This window comes from Etheostoma spectabile, chromosome 6 (assembly GCF_008692095.1).
Source record: "Etheostoma spectabile isolate EspeVRDwgs_2016 chromosome 6, UIUC_Espe_1.0, whole genome shotgun sequence".
Taxonomy (NCBI): Eukaryota; Metazoa; Chordata; class Actinopteri; order Perciformes; family Percidae; genus Etheostoma; species Etheostoma spectabile.
In genome coordinates this window covers 16871382-16876737 of record NC_045738.1, presented here as the reverse complement: position 1 = coordinate 16876737, position 5356 = coordinate 16871382, and the positions used below count along the sequence as shown (strand labels likewise).

At 37.9% G+C, this 5356-nt stretch overlaps 1 protein-coding gene and 1 long non-coding RNA gene across 16 annotated transcripts in view; one reads left to right on the top strand and one right to left on the bottom strand.

The window, feature by feature from the left end:
• The window catches only part of syngap1b (synaptic Ras GTPase activating protein 1b), a 146115-nt gene that overhangs the window by 89584 nt on the left and 51175 nt on the right, over positions 1 to 5356 (top strand). The window lies entirely within an intron of this gene.
• The window catches only part of LOC116690901 (uncharacterized), an 18373-nt gene that overhangs the window by 12992 nt on the left and 25 nt on the right, over positions 1 to 5356 (bottom strand). The gene's annotated exons all lie outside the window — the stretch shown is intronic.

Here is a 5356-nt window from a genome sequence, read left to right as displayed (position 1 = left end):
GTCACAAAAAATAGTAGTTTGTAGGAGTTCTTTGTAGTAGTTCATGGCAAATGGAGTACACAAAATACTGGTGAGGGTGCATTTGTTGTTATCCATATTCGGGGTGCAAGAAATAAAAAAAGTGTCATAATAAGTATGCAATATTTTGTTTATTTTGTGGAACGATACGTCACGTCCATGTTTGATTTAGTGCCTGCGTGAAGCGTGATAATGATCATCGTTTGATTGGCCAGTTGCAGTGCCACTTGCATATATTAGTGCACATCGCGCACGGGGTCTATGACGTGACAAACTCTATGGAGCGTACCATTTGACGTGTGTTCATATTTCAACAGAGTGACCGTGTAAGTGAAGAAATAGATAGAGACGACTAAAGGGAATGAATCAGAGAAGCAAAAGAAAAGTTGTGTCCCGTTCTCTTTTATTTATTTTATACTGTCCAGCCAGTACAACATGTCCTCTTCTTTAGACATGGTCCTTATTTCTTTGTTCAGGTTGTACCAGTCCAATATGACAGTCAGTTGAAATAAACCTTGTGTTTGTTTAATTTGTTATTAATCTATTTTGATGCATTTTCCCGTAACTTTGTTTATGTGTTTAAAATATTGAAATTACTATCCATATCGCAATATTCATGATCCATATAATAATATCACATTTTGTCAATATCGTGCAACCCTAATCAGCATGTGATTTTGAATAAGGTATTCATACTTATGAAACAGAACTTGTTCTGTTTTCACTTTGGCACTCTTTATAGTCAAAACTCCGGATCTTACATTTCCATAATACGACTTGATATCGTCTTTCATAAGGCCCTCCCTGCCTGCTAAACACCCACATCTTTCAAACTCCACGCCTCCAGTTTGTAACACAGGCTCTTTGTTGAAAAGTTGAAATCTCAAGCCAAACAGAGATTATTTTTATTAAAAACGATTTTTATTTGTTTCCCCACTGGAGCCGCAGAAAATATTATTAACAACTAAGCCAGCATGAGTAAACTGAACTCTGGTGGAGTCCACATGTCATTTATCAATGCAAAAATGCAAAAATTTGCTCTTTTCCTAAAATAAAATAAACAATGAAATAATAAATACAGAAACAAATATGTACAAAAGAGCTGTGTAACATAAAAGTACAAAAAGAAAAAAAGAGGCTGAATGGATTGAGTGCAAAAAAAAACCTAATATATGCAATGGGCAGGTGTATAGTACAGGATGTAGGTTAATGCAAAGTCAGATTGTTTTTTTTTTATTGTCAGATAAACAATAATGTAAATAATGGTTAGTTGCAGCTGTTTTTATATGCATCACCATCAAAAGCACGTCACAATATTGCTGCTCAACAAATAGATCCTGCCACAGTTCACTTGTAGACTTTCTAAATCACATTTATTATTCATGGAAACATGCCGTACTGTAGTTGTTTGCACAGTGTCTACAATTTGTTCAGAAAGCAGAATGGACTTAAATAGAGAGGTCAAGGTTTGCAGAGGAATGCTGCTGCTGTATGAAATATTGAATCCTTGCACGTTATCTGTGTTTAAAATCAGCTCTGTGCCAGCGTTCCTCAACATCCGCACACATTTTCCTCTTTTGGATGGGTTTGAACAGCCACTGCAGAGCTTTAGCAGCTCAGCGAGCGACCAAGACTCGTCCAGATAAATGTTTCCAAAATATTTCAACGATGCAAAATGTTCTGTGCATGTAGCTACTCTACGTCATGCAGGATTAGTGCCTTGCTTTATCTGCTGGGCTCTAGGTGACAGCAGTTATACATTACATTATGTAATGAGAGGAACAGAGGAGAGACTGCCTTGCATTTGTAGCCACAGTTCATGGATCAAAAGCAAACAGGGAGCCAACCAGCATTCTATTATAACAAAGGCAAACATACAAAAAGCCCTGAGCGTTTCAGCGCTATTAAGACACCCACTCCCTCTCCAGCCTCCATCTCTGGCTCTTGTGCTCCCTCCCTCTCTCCATCCAACTCCCTCTTCCTCAGTGCAACTCCCCCTCACCCTCCCTCTCTTGTTACCGCTCCCCCAGATGCATTTCCTCCATCTAGCTCTCTTCCTTTTTTCCTCCATCCAGCTCTCTTTTTCTGTCGTCCTGTCTTCACTCCATATAGTCTTGCACTTGCGCTGTCCCTCCTACTCCTACACGAACACTTACCCACCACCCCCATACACATACACTGTTCCTTTTACTGTTTTTTCAATTTTTTTTTCAACCAACCTCTTACTCATGTGTGTCTACATCCCTCACTCCCACTCTTTTAACTCTGTCTCTCTCTCAGTTCTCTCAGAGGGTCTAAGCTGGAAGCGATTGCCACCCACACATTCCCTCTTCAGCTTTCAGCTTGACATCAGATTTACATTCACAATGAGCAAGCGTAGCATTTCACATGTTGCCTTGCACATGGCTGTACACACAAACGTGAACATACAAACTGGTTGTCTGCACACATGAACACACATGCCTGTTCTGTATGGTACTGTATGTGAGATGTAAGGTTTTGTTACCTGTGTGTCCATACAGATCCTACGCTGGAATAATTAGCCAGTAAACCATATCGCCTGAGCGATGGAAAAGTGTAAACAGACAACAGCATGCAGAGATGAGCTGGTTTTTTATAAATTGGTATATTAAACGTTTGCCAAATCCTGTCAGAAGTACGATATATACAGTACATCTTTCTTCTTTAGAAAAGCTTTAGGTGCATTTGATTTTGCTCATTTTAGCGAAAAAATACCATCCAGCTTGTTCAGTACTGACGCCATATGTACAAGAATGTTAATATGATTTACAGTTGGACCACGTTCTTTAAAAGTAAGCACTAAGAACGCTCTAAGCTCCTGACACAGCGAAAATGGCTCTGCAAAATTTGTTTTGGGGTGACATTTACACCCTAGTGGCACATTTACACCTTGGAAAAGAAAACGCCACATACAATATTAAATGAAGTTAACTTTTCACACAATTAATAACGTGAGCTGTTTAAATTAACTAGATATATGGTTAAACATACTTTGCTCTTACCAATGTATCTCTGTGGATACTTTGTCCCCAGCAATCTTCTCACATTGGTCCCAAAATGCCCTAGTCACATAGTAAATGCCGTAAACTTATTCTTTGTAAATCCTTACAATCATTTACCTGAGAGAACCAAGCAGTCCAAACTTTCTTCAAAACTTGCCATTTTCAGTGTGTAGCTTGCCGGCCCAAAGGTGGTTGTTGTTTCCTGAATCGAACAGTTTGAAAATGGCAACACACACAGAGCTGAAGGCGAGGGACATTAGAATTTACTTGCGGTGATGTGAGGCGCGGGATGCGACGGTGCGGCGCTTAATGGCTGGGTTTAGTAATAATGGGTTCAGTTATAATCTAGTCAAACGAAGATGAAAACAATGACTACATAACATTATCAGATAATTTAGAAAGAAATAACTATTTACATATTAACAACAATTGAACTAAAAGATGATACAGATGAAAATATTGTGACTAATGATATAACTTGTGAGAAATAATAATCAAATGTAGCCTACTCATTTCTGCATTTCTACTGCTTTCAGTATTTTGCTAAAATACAACAAATTGCTCAACAAATTTTAAACAAATCAAATCAAAGTGTAGTCATGATGTGATTTGTCAATTACCAAATGTTAATGGTTAAGCAGATAAAATACTCCTAATACTATACTATGATCCAAACAGAAAGTTACATATTATTAATCTCAACACTGTTCCCTCCTAACTCCTGTTAGACTAGGGCTGTCTAAAGTTAGTTCTTATTGATTTTGTTGCTCAGATCATTGTTCCTTTTTGGAATGTATTAATCTGTGATTTGGGCATCCTAAACACGCTGTTCTGTACTATACATGTACTGTTGAACTCATTTAGATCTTATCTGAGCAGATTCATCTGAGTTGTAGTTTAAAACTATTACAGCCAATTTAATAAAATTAAGGGTTTTACTCAGGATTGGAACCATGAATACAGTTAATGGATACAGGCACGGAGAATTGAAGGCTCGGTTAGCAACAACTAGCTCTGATTAGCGGTCAGCTCCGGTTAGCAAGATAGCTCCTCTATTATGATATGGAGCAGAGGAGACTGCTGCGGAGAGGGGTAACAACCAGACTCTGATAAATGACCTTTTGGGGGCTTTCACAGCAGCGTGACCTTATTGTTTCTACGATTCTATTAGTACAGTTGATTAGTGGGGTAGTCTACGTGATACGCAGGTATACACAGGATACATAATAAGAATATGTACTATATATATATATATATATATATATATATATATATATATATATATATATACGAGTTATCCTCCTGCTAGTGTTAGCACCCACAGGCTCAAACAGGGCAAGTTTTAAATGTGTTTTTAGCCTCTAAACATGTTCAAAATGTCATTAAGAGGGCCTCCCTATGTGCAGTGATTCCTTCTGTGTAAACACAGTGAATCTGACTGCAGTAAATGTGAAAGAAATGCATGAAAGTTCTGCTAATTCAGCTGTGTTTACCAGTGTTGATACTGCATAGAGTGCTTCGGAACCGTCTACAAACTACAACACTAAAAAGAGATACAAACATATATTTTCAAAAATAAGTATATGCTTATTTTTTTAAAGTAAGTGCTGTAGTACAACTAGTAGGAGATACGTTATAATTGAGGTAAGTTTGGAGACACTACCTTATTTAATCATTAAATTGATAGCCTCCATATTTTTGTTTCATCTCTTTTCAATGCTGTAGTTTATAGACGGTCCCTAAGCTCTCTAACTGCCTCTCTACACAGGAGCTAATCAGAGCTGAATTAGCATTACTTTCATGCATTTCTTTCACATCTACAGCAGTCAGAGTCACTGTATTCACTCAGAAGTAATCACTGCACATAGGGAGGCACTTTTAATGACATTTTGAACATGTTTAAAACTTGCCCTGTTTAAGCCTGTTGGGTGCTAACGCTGGCAAGAGGATACCTCGGTGTAGGCAGCACCGGTTGTTTTTGTTTTTCTCTCTACTGACAGCAATCCAAATATACAAACAACAGCGCTATGTGTTGGAATTGACCGGAATTCTCCTTTAAAAATGCGCAATGGCACTTAACAACATTCCATTATAATTTTGATATATGTATTTTGAAATGTTGTCTGTTTTTCATCTTCACAGGCTAAATAAAGGTATTTCCACTGTAAAATTGGTGCATTAAAGTGTGCCAGAATGCAGGAAATGAAGTCTTTGATGCTCAAAATTTCCTTGAGAGTGGATACCCGGGCCCCCCACTATGATTTGTCAACGTTTGTTGCAAGGTAGTTAAGTAAAATGCTATGGGAAAATACGTA